The sequence below is a fragment of the Podarcis tiliguerta genome, assembly GCF_965153285.1.
Source record: "Podarcis tiliguerta genome assembly, chromosome: 3".
NCBI lineage: Eukaryota > Metazoa > Chordata > Lepidosauria > Squamata > Lacertidae > Podarcis > Podarcis tiliguerta.
Window position 1 is genome coordinate 115,308,112 of NC_139536.1, and position 16,458 is coordinate 115,324,569.

At 43.1% G+C, this 16,458-nt stretch overlaps 1 long non-coding RNA gene across 1 annotated transcript in view; it reads left to right on the forward strand.

Moving 5' to 3' along the window:
* The first annotated feature begins 1,374 nt into the window (after positions 1–1,374).
* The window catches only part of LOC310675274, a 64,330-nt gene continuing 49,246 nt past the window's right edge, over positions 1,375–16,458 (forward strand). Inside the window, exon 1 of the long non-coding RNA XR_014510019.1 lies at positions 1,375–1,504. This is a non-coding gene — a long non-coding RNA (uncharacterized lncRNA). The remainder of the gene's footprint in view (positions 1,505–16,458) is intronic.

Here is a 16,458-nt window from a genome sequence, read left to right on the forward strand (position 1 = left end):
ACATTTTTTGTTGCACTGAATTTATGACATGTATATTGTGGGAGCCTTTGTTTTTGTGGAACCTGGTTCAGCTGCACAATATGGTCCATGGTCAATCCAACAATCAAAAATTTCTGTGGTGCCTCCCTTCTCCTGATGCCCTAAAGCACATGCTTATTTTGCTTAATGGTTATTCCAGCCCTGAGCAGAATACAGAGGGAACCATTGCCTGCATCTAACTCTTGGTCTCTGGTGTCATTAAAAGAAATGAAAATGAAAAAAAGTACTTTTTTCAGAGTAAGGCAGGAAAGGGTTTGAGCACTGTGCTGACTTTTTACTTCAAATGCAAATGCAAGGCTGGAACTTCTGAAACAGAGAGCCATATACGGTAATTCTCTCAACACTGTATGCATTTATTTTAGACATATGCATCATTTTAACCAGAGTTAGCACCAAATTCACCTAAAATAAAATTCCATGATGAATTTAAAGGTTCTCAAAACTACCTATGAATGTTGAAATAAGTAAGGAGTTTGGATAAGACTAGCAGGGTTTTCAGACAGGATAGGTGAGTGCTACCATAGTTGCTAGTAAATTTCTTAAGAAGTGATATCCAAGGACAATTTTGGAGATTCCTGCTTGGGCAGACATCTGCGGAATCTCCAGAAAAGCAAGAGTGTTTTGACAAGAAGAGCAAGATGTCTCTAAAGGGATCAGTGTTTAGCAATGCTACCTAGAGATCCTACTGCTACTTTCTTTACCAGGCCCCTGACTTGCATCGGCATATGGAAGTGAACCCAGCCCAGCTAAGACGGAACCCCAACTATCTCTGCAAAAGCCGGCAGATTTGCAAAGCCTTCATTTTTAGCAAAAGTGCTGCTGTCAGTAAGCCTGACTTACTAAAGGAAAGCGGGAGGGAGCGTGCCCAGCAGTAAAATTATAGCAGATGCTATAATTGTATGTGATTGAATTACAAAGGGAGGGGAGGACTCTATAGCGTGTTTTTTTCCTGAAGTGGGAAATGAATTACACAACAGACCTTGCAATTGAAAAGTCAAGTGGATGTACACACACACACACACACAGAGGCACTCACACACAGAGACAAAGTCGGCTATCAAGTCTAAACTAGGCATGATGGCAAGTATCCAGAAAAAAAGGTATGCCTGGTGCCAAACTTGTGTAAGAATAATGATTTAATAATCAGCCCCATTGCTTTAACGGCCCCCCTTTTTTTTATAAACCACTTTCCCCTTTATTGTAACTAATCTCATTAAATAGGGTTCATTGTTTCTCTGTCACTGTCAGACAACAGGCTCTTTCAAGAAGAACTGTGCCATGGATTGGATTGCTCAACAGGATTTGAAAGAAGCAATAGCAACATCCTGATAGAAGGTTGGATTGAATATCTTTTGCCATTGGAGGGGAAACAGAGGGCTTCCCATGTGTGTCATTTTGTGCCATTTGGGGCTGCCTCTCAGTAAACCTTCTGTGAAATCTTATGAGAGTCTGAGATTTTTGGAAGGTGAGTAACAGAAGTGATTGATGTGAATGTGTGTGATGATCTAAACCTTGTGGCAGAATGACAAAAGGGTAGCTCAGTCACCAGGGCTAATGTGAGGAAGGATGTGGTGACGGCAGAGGCCAGCAGGTAAACTGCCTAACGGCCAGATCCGGTGTTCCTTGTATTCAGTGGGAAGGCTGCAGCAGACTATTCCAGGGTAGTGGCTAATGTGGTGATATTTTTTTTGGTATAGTCATTGGTTATACAAAGCTTTTGACATATCACAGATTATGAAAGCCTGGAGCTAATAATAAATACCTGAAATTCAGCTTCCTTCCCTGCTTTGTGGCCTCAGTACCCCTTAAGGTTACCAGGCCGTAATGCTGCTGTGATGGTGTTGCTACAAGAGACAGAATTGCTAAATCAGCCTCTTCCACCCTGGGCCCTTCATCTGTTCTGAGCATTGCCTGTCATGACTTGGGGCTGAAGGGGGGCTGTGGCATGGAGGGCACCACATTGGGGACGACTGTCTTATATTCAGGAATTAGCAATCCTATGCCACTTTAGAATCTTGGCCAGCAACCTCCAGTCCTCTGAACCTTTGGTTTGCCCTGTTTCCAGTACTGCAGAGCCCTTCCTTGGGCCAGCTCCCAGGTGTCGTTTCAACAAGGACTTCTTATCTTTCCACTATGTGTGGTTTTAATCTGAGACAATGCGACAACTGTCCTTTCCCTCACAGCAGTTGGACTGCAGTCTGTTTAGTTCCTTTGGCCACTGAGCATTCTGTACTACCTCGTCGCTACAGGCTCAGGACAGAAGTGGCTCACCTAATGGGGAACCACAATACTAACTTATCAGCATCGGTGTTGCTGCTGCTTAGTAGACGGGGAGAGGTGAGGTGATGGAAAGGTTAGGGTTGTGTGGGTGCACCACCAGAAGTGATGGATTGGTTCTGCTGATGTATCCTTACACCTGAGATATGTCGGATACAATATGGATAGAAAAACCTGATTGACAGCCTCTGTGGGTTGATTTTGAAATGTAATGTGAACTTTGATGCTGTTTTGAGAAAAAAACGGATATTGAAACTGTGGTTCATCAGTCAGTGGAAAACCTCAGAAATATGGGTTGATCTTGACAAATCATGTTATCATGGCTCCATCTTGGCCAAAAGGAGATTGCTTCATCCAACCATGTTAGAATGGTAATTGAAGTCTGTCCTTTCTTGAGTCTTCATCAATACTTCTGGCCTCTTATATTCATATACAGTGGTACCTTGGGTTAAGAACTTAATTCGTCCTGGAGGTCCGTTCTTAACCTGAAACTGTTCTTAACCTGAAGCACCACTTTAGCTAATGGGGCCTCCTGCTGCTGTGCCGCCGCCACGCGATTTCTGTTCTCATCCTGAAGCCAAGTTCTTAACTCGAGGTACTATTTCTGGGTTAGTGGAGTCTGTAACCTGAAGCGTCTGCAACATGAGGTACCACTGTAGAAATAAACGCCTATATAATGTAGGGTTGCCATGTGCCCAGAATTTCCTGGACAGAATACTGTAGTCAGAAGCAGTTCCCAGGTGGAATTTGCTAAAAATGTCTGGGAACAAACCATGTTGGCACTGTCGTGTTTGGCGATTTTCCTCAAAAATGTCATTTTCCTCCCTGCAAATAATAACTTTTATTTTAGAGCTTCTTAAAACAGCACAGGTTGTTTGAATCAAGTATATTAGATGGGTTTGGATTATTTGATTGAAATGTTTCATGAGCCAACCGAGTCCCAGGCCCCAATCCAGGCCTACAAGCAATATGATAAGTTTCTTGCCATACTGCACACCATCAAAAGCCAATTCAAGTAAAAGCTATTATCTTACACATGATGTCACCACTGTGCCATAAAGGTATACTGCAAATATATTAGGAACTATACCATGAATACTTTCGGAATTACACTAACAACATATAGCCTTCTCCTATGTCATTGGTATTGTAAGTAAGAAGAATGTGAGTTTATATAATCATAGCGCAAGCTATTTTAAAGTATTGGTGAGCTGTTGTGGACTCACATATCCAAGGTTGGGTTTGTAATAACCATTGGGTGTGATCTACATTACTGTTACAAGAGGTCAATGGTTTTCAAACTGTGGGTCTCTTGGGAGTTGATCAGGAGTTCCTCAGTGAGAAGATGGCAATATTCCTTCAAAAGCAGCTTGTCCATGAATACTATTTTTCCCCCAGCAATGCCAACTGCAAGGCAATAATGTGGTCCAAGAGGTCTGGCCACCATTCTTCACAAACTGGCTGTCTGCTCTACGGCAGCCTTCCAGATGTTTTGGACTACAACTCCCATCAGACCCAGCCAGCACAGCTGGAGCTGATGGGAGATGTTGTTCAAAATGGCTGGAGGGCACTAGTTTGGTGGGGGCTGCTGCAGAATATGCTGTAGAACACTGATCAACACATAAGTGTTCCTTGGCAGACTGCTCAGTGTGGAAAGGGTTCCCAGAAGGTAGAAAACTGAAAGATCGCACAATGTATATAGCAATCAGTGGAGGTATTTGGGCTTTCAAATTTCAGCAGCGCCCTGTGCGACACCAAAATTTGGCGTCTGCACTCTCTCTCACACACACCTCTCACCTTCCATTCTAAGTTGTGACATCCCTCATGGTGCCCTCTTGGCTCAGTGCCCAGTGTGGGTGAACTGGTCATGCTCCCTTAAATCTGTCTCTGTAGCAATAAAGCACCACCCTCCTTTATATTTGTCACTTCCCTTTGGAATCCATGTGGTCTGATTCTAAAAGCTACTGAAAGGTGAGAAAGGAAGTGTTAGGATATTTCCGTTCCACCTTAAAAGGGAGCAGGCTTTGAGTCACAGAGTCTGCGTATTTCCTGTTTTCACAGGATGTTTCTGTTGTATCTTTGTTTTCGTTTCTCTCTCTCTGCCGGAGACACTGAAGCAGGCAGTCATGTTTTTCTTTGTTCTGATCAACGCAGAAATAAACTTGTAAATAATGCTCTCCTGAGTGCATCTTTCGCTGTGTGCTTTATCTGCTGATAGAGCGTGCATCGGCTCTGGAATGTGGGAAGCTATTTCTGGAGCTCCTGTCGCTAATTGCTGAAACTGCGTGTCTACGGGAGATCGATGGACGTCCGGAGACGACGTGGAGTCATGATGGACTTTGTCTCCCTGGCAGTATCCCAACAGGAAGAACCACAGATAAATGGAGAAAACAGAGTGAATCTCAGATGAAGCTCTTGTAACAACAGGAAAAAACCACAGACTTTAAGCGGCTTAAAAATAACTGTCTTGTTACATCACAAGAGCTTTATCCTTTCAGGTATTAAACCAAAGGGCAACAAGGGATCAGCTCTTTTTATTTCCGCAAATATCTTAAAATGCAGCTTAATGGATCAAAAGGAAACATGCAACAAATCCTATTTCGAGGGTGCAGATTCTTTCCAGAATGACTAAAACTCTAGAACCTGTTTTAAAATATTTATTTGAATACGTGCTTCCTCATCTTTATCCAGTCTGTTTTCATGACTGCAATGGGCTGGGTTTGTTTTAAATGTGTTGCCTACTTTTAATATTTGGGGTTGTTTTAAAATTTAAGGTTTTAAGCGCCACCCAATCCTTATCCCTGCTCCTGCCAAGCTATGCCCTCCAGTAAAAGCAGGATTCATCCCTACCTTGGCCATTCTGCAGCCAAATACCAAGTTCAGCACTGCCCCTGCTCCAGAGATTATTTGCATGGACGAGGGTGCAGGCCCAGGATTTTTCTAATAACTTAAAAAAAAAAAAATGCCATTGAGCCTACAGTATTCTGATTTCTAGCCATGGTGAAAAAAGTTGGAAACATAGGCGAATGTTCATACTTTATTAATTATTTTGGTACACTGCTATAATAAACCACTCTTGATTATTGTACTCTTCTGGGCATATGAACAATGCCAGAATGTCAGTTTTACATTAAAAGGATGCAGTTTGTGAACACTAAGTACTGAAATAAAATGTGTGTTTAATTAAGACTTTAATCTTTCCTGAGCTCAATTAAAAAATAAAAAGGTTGGGGGGGAATTGCATCCCTATAGGGGCCGATAATACTTTCCTAAAATGATTCCTATTCTTATGATGTTTATTAGTAAACATCCGTTTGGGTGAGTAATTAACTAGAATGTTTGGAGATTATTTTACTTCTGCTAATTGTGCTCTCAAGTCTAGATGATCATTAAACCAACAATGCAATCTATTTATTCTGCTGAGCCAAGAAATTAAACGGGCTTCTTATTCCATCAATACTGAGATAAACAGGACAAGAGTACCACTCAAGCTTAAGGTTAGTACTTAACATTTGTCTGAATTTTCCTCAACGGTCTGTCTGTTTGTTGGCCTAAGGATATAAAGTAATAGACACAATTCTAGGAGGGAAATGAAGGCTTATGTTGAGTCCACTTTGCAAATTCTGTAGCATAGTTCTTGGCATCTTTTATCATTCCCACTCTCCCTCTGATGTCTCTTCTCTTCACATTCTGGGGGCATGATCCATCCTATCATTGAAGCATATACAGTGGTACCTTGGTTCTTGAACAGCCTAGTTCATGAACAACTTAGAACCCGAGCGTGCCGATTCTCAAAAAAAATTTTTGGAAGTCGAATGTGTCCTGAGCTTCCATTTTTAGTGCTGTGCTTCTGTTTTTAGAGAGATTGCACTGATTGGACCGGTGTAGAAAGCATCCCAGCAGCACTTTGCAGCCCAGCCACTTTGGTGAGAGAGTTTTAGAATGTTTTGGTTTTGAAACAGACTTCCGGAATGGATTAATTTCGAGAATCAAGGTACCACTGTCGTGGGGTCAGCATCCCTCCAACATTCCTCCGATGAAAATAGGGACATTCTTGCAAGTAGATAAACAGGTACCGCTCTGGCGGGAAGGTAAACAGCGTTTCCGTGCGCTGCTCTGGTTCACCAGAAGCGGCTTAGACATGCTGGCCACATGACCCGGAAGCTGTACGCCGGCTCCCTCGGCCAATAAAGCAAGATGAGCGCCGCAACCCCAGAGTCGGTCACGACTGGACCTAATGGTCAGGGGTCCCTTTACCTTTACCTTTACTCTACATCAGAAAGCTTCTCCTATGTTTGATTTCCCACACATATAAAGGCAAAGGACCCCTGGACGGTTAAGTGCAGTCAAAGGTGACTATGGGGTTGCGGCACTCATCTCACTTCAGGCCGCTATATACACATATACACATACACATATGCTATATACACATATACATCTGCCACCTCGGGCCAATTACAACCTCTCCAGCTAACATTCCTCACAGAATTGTGGTAAAGAAAAAGTGTGTGAGGGAAGGGATCATGTACAACACCTTCAACAAATAAATGGAATGAAATAAAATTTTAGCTGGAAGCTAACTTGAGTCCCTGTCAGGAAAAAATTCGGGATATAACGACAACCATGGAAACTGAGAATGATCACGAACATACCACGAGAGTAAATTCTATTGAACTCAGTGGGTCTTACCTGTGAGTGAGAATGCTTAGGATTGAGGTGTAAAGGCTGCAGTCTTTACTCAGTTACTCGGGAGTAAGCTCCATTAAATACAATGGGACTTGCTTCTGAGTAGACATGTAAAGGCTTGCAGTGTAAGGCTCAATTTACAATAAAGGAATAAACACTCCACATGTTTCCTAAAAAAGTGCTGGCTGCTGAACCATTGCATTTAAAGAATAGGAAAGGCTTCATATGTCAGCTTCACCATTTCCTTCTTTTGGTGCAAGTCCACACACACACACACAAATGTACAGAGCAAAGGCTCCTGTTTCCAAAAACAACAGGAGGGAGAGGTCTGATCTTGGCACCGCTTTTAATTATTCTCTGAGATGTGGAGGGGAGGAAAAAGGAAAAAGAAGAAGATAAAGGGTATTCCCTTTCCTACACACCCAAACACCCCAAGGCATGACACTGCAGCTCCTTCGCTGCTCACTGGGCTGCTGTACATCTTTTTGGCGATCACTCATAGCCGGGTGAGATTGTCTTCCATAAACACGGTTTTAACAACGAGTCCGTAAGTGACTGTGGAGGCCAATTCTGGATGCACACGTCCTTCCACAGTGGAGACATTGGTTTCCAGCTGGGAGCTGATCACGGTGTGGATTTGCCAAGCGTGCCTTCCTCCTAGCACGTTTCTCCCTTGTGTCCTGAGTTCAAGTGTCTTTAAATCCCATGACACCTTTCGTAAAGGCTGTTCTCCAACTGGAGCACTCGCAGGCCAGTGTTTCCCAGTTGTCAGTGTTTATACTACACTTTTTTAGATTTGCCTTGAGACAGTCTTTAAACCTCTTTTGTTGACCACCAGCATTATGCTTTCCATTTTTAAGTTTGGAGTAGAGTAGTTGCTTTGGAAGACGATCACCAGGCATCCGCACAACATGACCAGTCCAACGAGTTGATGTTGAAGAATCATTGCTTTGACACTGGTGATCATTGCTTCTTCCAGTACACAGATATTAGTTCGCCTGTCTTCCCAAGTGATGTGTAAAATTTTTCGGAAGCACCGTTGATGGACTCTTTCGAGGAGTTGGAGATGGCGTTTATAAGTGGTCCATGTTTCACAAGCATATAGTAAGGCTAGTAGTACAATAGCTTTGTAAACAAGCATTTTGGTTTCCCTGCAAATGTCCTGGTCCTCAAACACTCTGCACTTCAATCGGGAGAAAGCTGCACTCTCAGAGCTCAGGCAGTGCTGGATTTCGGCATCAATGTTGGCCCTCATGGAAAGATAACTGCCTAGGTAGGAGAAGTGATCGACATTTTCCAACGTTACACCATTGAGTTGGATTTTTGGCGCTGCAGAGGGGTTATTTTGTACTTGTTGGTGCAGCACTTTGGTTTTTGGGAGTTGAGTGATAGGCCAAGCTTTTTGTAAGCTTCTGCAAAGATATTTAGGATGGTTTGGAGGTCATCCTCTGAGCGTGCGCACACTACGTTGACATTTTCCCTGAAGAAATGCCAGGTGCCCAAGATGAGCAGCTAAATCTCTCCCCTCCTCGACTCAACAGGGACTGTCGGCTGGCTCAGCTTTTTAGACTGATGCCCTGCTCCTAAACACACTTATGCAGAAAGAAGTAGTAATAAGGAACCAAGGCTTACCCAGCTTTGAGGTGTCCTGCTGGGCTCTGGCAGGATCCTAGGGGCCTCCCACCTCCTCCCCAAAGCTGGGCAACCACTAGGCTTTGGGAAGGAGGCCAGAGAACTCTAGGAGCCTGTCAGAGCACACATGCCTCATTCCCAAAGCCTACTGGGCTACCTTCAACCAATCTGGGACTCTGCAGGAAAACGTAAGAAGCCAGGATGGCTTATGAGGTTTGGGGGATGTCCCGGCATTTTCGGGACAGTTGGAGACTATGGCATACAACTCAACAAAATCCTATAGCCCCCTACAAACACACATAACCACAAGCTCAGTGCACACACATCTGAAGTGTCACAGCCAGGACCAACCCAAAACATTTTGGCACCTAAGGCGAAGCAAAATATGGCACCTCACCCCTCCAGGGAAGATGCCAGAGGGAAGACCTACTATTGGGAACAGGGGGAAATAAAGGTCTACAATGGGAACAAACGGGTAAATGAAGATCTACATCAGGAACGGGGTAGGGAATCAAAGCAACATTACCTGGTGGCTGAATTGGGAATCATCCCTAGGGGCGAGAAGAGACGGGCAGCACCTCCTATTTGCCAAGAGGCCACTTTAGAGGTGGCATATGGGGGCTGCCAAGGAGGCGGCACATCTGGCCTCCCAAAAATGCACCACAGCTGTTACTGATACTGTGGCAGCAATGGGCAATGCATTCTTTGGAGGCCAGATCTGGTGCCGCTGTGGATCCCACCACCTGAGGTGGTTGGCTCACCTTGCCTCATGGGTGGACCAGCCCAGGACACAGCCATTATTGAAAATGGGAGGTGTATGCCAACTACCCTCCTCCCGGGCATCTTCTAGCCCAGGTGCAAGCTACTCAAACCCAGAGCTTGGCTGGGTCATGTACCCTAGAACTTAGTTCTTCTAGTTTCACAAAACTCCTCTTCCAGAAAATCACCTCACTAATTTCCACTGATCTAATGGATCTCCAGATTTCTTTCCTCCAAACATTATGTTCCATGGTATTCTTCCATTTTTGAGTGTTTTTTACTCTATTACCATCCTTCGAGCAAGCTGCTAACCCTTCTTGATTTTAATTCACATGACTACTTCAAGATAATAAAGATCTTTTTTTTATGACCAATATTTATGTCCCACTTTGCTAGCTAAGATGTTCAAGGCAGCTAAACAGCAATCCAATAAAAATACAATAAGAATCATGATATCAAAATTAGAGCATTAAAATTAATAGTCCTACTTACTTAAACAAAATAAGTATAAAATAGCAGCAATCTGATTTCAAATTGCAATTTTAAAATCAGTATCTAAAAAAGCCCATTGCAATAAAAAGTCCTTGCTGCCTATTTAAAGCACACCAGCGGTGGGGGTTTGCAGACTTTGCTCAGATGTTCCAGCTTCCAAGTATCACAGTTTTAAACGGCAGCACCGCAAACTCGTCCCAGAAACAAATTTGATAGCCAATGTAGTGGATAAAAAAATCAAGGTAATATGGTTTGTAGGTTCCAGTTAGATCTGGCAGCAACTTTTGAACCAATTGTCATTTATATTTAAGGTCAACTCCGCACAGAGAGTGCTTTTCAATAATCTAATAGCAGTTATAATACTCTAATCAATAAGTGACCATAATCAAATATATGAGATATAGAATGAATTAATAAATACAACTATAAAACCATCAAACACCTTACCTCTGCAGCAAGTTAAAATTCCTATAGACAAAATGTATGAAACCTTGTAATTGCTGAAAAGGTAACCCACAAGATTGTGTGAAGAAAGACAAAGAACTAGTAGAAGACTTTTTGCAATTGGGTGAGACTTACTATCTTATGTTTCAAACAACAACCTGCATTACTTCTTATCTAAATTATGTGTTAGTTTAACATGCCTATGCAAATTTGTTATTGTATAAGAATCACTTTGATGATTTTCTGCATTCTTGTGATGGGAGCAGAAGATTTTTGTTTTTTGTTTATCAACGTTGGTAAAAATGTTTTGTGAGTGTTTTGCTTAGAGTTGTAAAAATGTACATGTTTAGAGCATTTGTTGCTTGTTGTTGTTTATGTATATATGTTGTGTATATGTTATCAGCCCACAAACAGCTATTCAGCTACCTTAGATTTGGCATCCTGGAAGTTAAATCTAGGCTAGATTCAGTCCCTAGTGGTTCATGCGCACAGACATCTCCATGCAGCAACAGGAAGTCAGCGTAGACTGTGCTTTTCTGAAATTTCCAAACCCTGGTTTTTATGTTATTGTGTTTGTTTGTTTGTTTGTTTGTTTGTTTTATACAGTGGTACCTCAAGTTAAGAACTTAATTCGTTCCAGGGGTCCATTCTTAACCTGAAATTGTTCTTAACCTGAAGCACCACTTTAGCTAATGGGGCCACCTGCTGCTGCCACGCCGCCGGAGCACGATTTATGTTCTCATCCTGAAGCAAAGTTCTTTAACCCAAGGTACTATTTCTGGGTTAGCAGAGTCTGTAACCTGAAGCATATGTAACCTGAAGTGTATGTAACCCAAGGTACCACTGTATCCCTCTCTTAAGCCTCAAAGGGCTCCTGAAACAGATAATCAAAACTAATTTTCTATGATCAGCAAAACATTGATAATCAAAGGCATATGTTATTAAAAGCCACAAACCAGAATAAATTGCCAAATTAAATTATTGTGCTCCAAACCAAGGTTGCCCCAAAATCATATTCTCCAAGTGTCTCTATTTTCCAGCGACAGTCTCAGAATTATGGAAGCCACCCCAGCTTCTGATTTGATCCTCGAATGTCCCTGTTTCCACCACCATCACAACCACTGAGCTCAGGGAGGAAAGTGAGCATCCTGTTGCCTGTCCATGGCCACCACTGCTGGCCTCCTACCTTGGGCAGCTTGTAGCTCCTGCTGGAGAGCTGGTGAGGAGGAGGAGAGCCTCTGATGCACAGGCTCTGAGGGGTGAGCATAGGGCAGGGCCACCCAAGGCAGGAAGAAAAGGGGAGCAGAGCAGAGCACAAGGAACCTTCACTTTTTTAATTAAAAATGCTTTGTGCATCCATGTCTCATCTTGCCCCTTTCTAAAATTTATTTATTGGTATATGTTTTTATTTTTGTAAATCTACCAAAAATGAAATCAAATCAAATCAGGATTAAGGGGTTTTCTCAAGATGGTGGAGGGTGAGTGTGCTGTGTCCTGTTGGTGGGGACACAGTGGTGGAGGCACTTGCCCGTTTTCTGATAGGAAATGCTCTGCAGAGGGGGGGGGGAACAAAAAAGGTGAGGGTCAAGGAGGGTCAGTTTTGGGGAGTGAAAAATATCAGAGGTTATGCAAAATGTGTTGAGCAATTTACCATTTTGTCAAACGTTTCCACATTTTTTCAGTACCATTTGGAGGCTTGTCACCCCTCCCCAACTCCATGAATTGTATCCTAAGGTTCACCAAGAAAATCTGGGTTCCACCAGCTTCAAAGCTTGGTACTTATCCCCATCAGGTTTCACATGAAATCTGTCTGTTCTGTGGAACTTCTCCCCTCCCTTCAAATCAGCATAATGGATAACAAACAACAGAGAAAGAGGAAAAATGCGAAGGAGAGGCCAGGAGGGAGATGTTGACAGCAGGAAGAGAGGTGGCAGTAACTGTTAGAACACAGAAAGGTGATTTCATTCACATATGTCAAAGAGAATTCAGATACTTCTGACAGTGAGCAGGCCGCAGAAAGTTCAACTGCTGTATTCCACCTGTTAGGAGATGAGTTTCAGTTTACGTGTCAGCATTTACATTTTCATCACAACAGAATTTTTAATTTAAGCGCTCTCCAACTTTGTCCTGACTTTAAAGAAACAGATGTGGTGGGTCCCAATCTTAAACAGCAGACCAGTGTGTGTGTGCGTGTCATTGTTTTTAATGAATGTATTTTTAAAAGGTATATCCCACTTTTTCTTAACAAAGAGGCTAACATCAAACATTTTAAAGAAGCATTTAATAATTAAACAATACAATAAAAGAAAACAGCAAAAGTATTAAAAACCGTTAGTGACTAAAAGGTCCCAACCCAGCCATTAACCTCTCCCAAAGGGTTAACAGACTGGCAGAGTAGATCAAGCAATGGAGTTAAACGGGGACACTTCAAAGCAAAGGCATCATAACTAGCAAGACGCTGCAATTCCTACCTTCCCACTCATTGCATCCACCCCCTAGAATCATAGAATCATAGAGTTGGAAGAGACCACAAGGGCCATCGAGTCCAACCCCCTGCCAAGCAGGAAACACCATCAGAGCACTCCTGACATATGGTTGTCAAGCCTCTGCTTAAAGACCTCCAAAGAAGGAGACTCCACCACACTCCTTGGCAGCAAATTCCACTGTCGAACAGCTCTTACTGTCAGGAAGTTCTTCCTAATGTTTAGGTGGAATCTTCTTTCTTGTAGTTTGGATCCATTGCTCCGTGTCCGCTTCTCTGGAGCAGCAGAAAATAACCTTTCTCCCTCCTCTATGTGACATCCTTTTATATATTTGAACATGGCTATCATATCACCCCTTAACATCCTCTTCTCCAGGCTAAACATGCCCAGCTCCCTTAGCCGTTCCTCATAAGGCATCGTTTCTAGGCCTTTGACCATTTTGGTTGCCCTCCTCTGGACACGTTCCAGTTTGTCAGTGTCCTTCTTGAACTGTGGTGCCCAGAACTGGACACAGTACTCCAGGTGAGGTCTGACCAGAGCAGAATACAGCGGCACTATTACTTCCCTTGATCTAGATGCTATACTCCTATTGATGCAGCCCAGAATTGCATTGGCTTTTTTAGCTGCCGCGTCACACTGTTGGCTCATGTCAAGTTTGTGGTCAACCAAGACTCCTAGATCATTTTCACATGTACTGCTCTCAAGCCAGGTGTCACCCATCTTGTATTTGTGCCTCTCATTTTTTTTGCCCAAGTGCAATACTTTACATTTCTCCCTGTTAAAATTCATCTTGTTTGTTTTTGCCCAGTTCTCTAATCTGAATTCATCTAGTGGCCAAAGCAATTGTGAAAACAATTGGTTATCTTGCATTGCTGGGGGGGGGGGGGGCTTCCTTGCAGTGCTCACCTTGGAGAGCAGCTCTTTCCAAATAGTATAATTATTTCTTTGTTTGAGTCAAGTCCATACCCAATACCTTGTGCATGGTTTGTTTTGTGCCTGGAAACTTCTCTTCTGCCAGTTGCGTCACATATGAAAGCAGGACAGTGGTGAGCAACTAGGGAATGGGGCTTTTCAGTGTGCTTACATGATGACTCTTTTAGGTGCCGTCAATCTTTGTTGCTGATTTTATTCTGTGTTGGGTTTTAGTTTCCTATTGTATTTTACATTTTTACTTTTTACTTGTGAGCCACCCAGAGGACTCTTTTCATTAGGTGATATATAAATATTGGAAATGAATGAGTAAAAATAATTTATCTGTCGGAACAGGACCTCTGATGTTGATCGTAATGCATGGGAGAGAACAAATGGGCAGAAGCCTGCATAGAGTGAGGACCAGGCCTGATGATCATATTTATTGCTGAGTGTTTTGTATACACAGGATCAGTGGCATAGCGTGGGGGATGCAGGGGGGGCCGGCCACACCGGGCGCAACATCTGGGGGGGGGGGCGCGCGCTCGCACTCACAGCTCTCTGCCCCTACCTGGCTCACTCACTCTCTCTCACTGCAGTGCTGGCTGTGCGAATCCGATCCGAGCCGCCAGGTCGCCGCCCACTGTGGAGGGGAGGGTGCCAGGCGTGCGGTGCGGAGAGAGAGCGAGGGACTATCTGGGGGAGGGACAGTGCAGCGGGGGGGGGGGGGCGCAAATTACTTGCCTTGCCCCGGGTGCTGACAACCCATGCTACGCCACTGCACAGGATGTATTTGGGGAGCAGGGCTGCTGGAAGACCTATCTTAGTGACTGAGGGGGTGGGTGAGGATAGGAGAGGGAGCCATCAGGGGGTAGACATTTTTCTCTGGGCTTTTGGCCTCTGGGCTTTAATCTGAAGGATATTATGACCTCTCCTCTTTTAGCGGGAAGGAGCTTGTAGTCTTGCCTTTTTTGTTAACTTTGTTTTTAGTCTTTTAGCTGAATTACCGTGTTCTTGGGTTTATATTGTTGCTTTCAATTGGTTGTTAATGTAAAACACTTTGAGGACAGGATCACACTTCAAAACGACCTTGACAGATTAGAGAACTGGGCCAAAACAAACAAGATGAATTTTAACAGGGAGAAATGTAAAGTATTGCACTTGGGCAAAAAAAATGAGAGGCACAAATACAAGATGGGTGACACCTGGCTTGAGAGCAGTACATGTGAAAAGGATCTAGGAGTCTTGGTTGACCACAAACTTGACATGAGCCAACATTGTGACGCGGCAGCTAAAAAAGCCAATGCAATTCTGGGCTGCATCAATAGGAGTATAGCATCTAGATCAAGGGAAGTAATAGTGCCACTGTACTCTGTTCTGGTCAGACCTCACCTGGAGTACTGTGTCCAGTTCTGGGCACCACAGTTCAAGAAGGACACTGACAAACTGGAACGTGTCCAGAGGAGGGCAACCAAAATGGTCAAAGGCCTAGAAACGATGCCTTATGAGGAACGGCTAAGGGAGCTGGGCAGGTTTAGCCTGGAGAAGAGGAGGTTAAGGGGTGATATGATAGCCATGTTCAAATATATAAAAGGATGTCACATAGAGGAGGGAGAAAGGTTGTTTTCTGCTGCTCCAGAGAAGCGGACACGGAGCAATGGATCCAAACTACAAGAAAGAAGATTCCACCTAAACATTAGGAAGAACTTCCTGACAGTAAGAGCTGTTCGACAGTGGAATTTGCTGCCAAGGAGTGTGGTGGAGTCTCCTTCTTTGGAGGTCTTTAAGCAGAGACTTGACAACCATATGTCAGGAGTGCTCTGATGGTGTTTCCTGCTTGGCAGGGGGTTGGACTCGATGGCCCTTGTGGTCTCTTCCAACGCTATGATTCTATGATTCTATGAGTTACCTTTGTGAGAAAAATTAGTAACAAATAAATGTTCATAAGAATAAAATAATAATACATTTTGGGAAGAAATAGCGAGGAGGTCTTTTCGGAGCTGGTTATGGGATGCTCTCCCAGAGAATCTTAACTTAAGGTTACCAGACGTCACCAGATTTACAAATCTGTCCCCATACAAAATCCATTAAAGTTGAAAAGTTTCCCTGGATTCATTGAAAAAAAATTGGTAACCTTATCTTAACTGGATCAACATGAAGATCTCTCTAGCAGCAAACGAAGACCTCTTTGCTCTCTCAAGGTTTTTCTTAATTATGCTTTGGGTGCATTTTAGACAGGGCTCAAATTTGCTTTTCCCCCTTTGCTGGTTTTGGGCTTTTTTATTGATTATATTCAGGTGTGTGTTTCTTCTAGTTTTCTGTTGTGTTTTACGTTGTTTGCCTCAGTATTATTTTAATACTATTAATTGTGTTGTTTTATTTATCTTATGCTGCTTACACTATTTTTTGTGCTAGTACTGCTTCTATATTGATTTAAGTTGGTTGTTGATGGTATTTTTATTATGTTGATTTTATCATATAAATCCTGTGTGTAAAACAACAGATTTTGGACCAGTATCATGTTACTTTTGAAGAGTGACCCCAGACATTACAGTATTTTTTTTAAAGCAAAACACATAGAGACACAATGAGAAGCCAAGAGGAAAGAGTTAAGATTTCTCTTCTTGAGCTGGTAGTCCTCTGTTCTGGCTGTTGTGCTTTTAAAAAATGCTGCGGCAATAAACAGAAAGCTGAACAGCATTGTATGCTGTTCAATTCTAACAGAGTAAAGGGACTT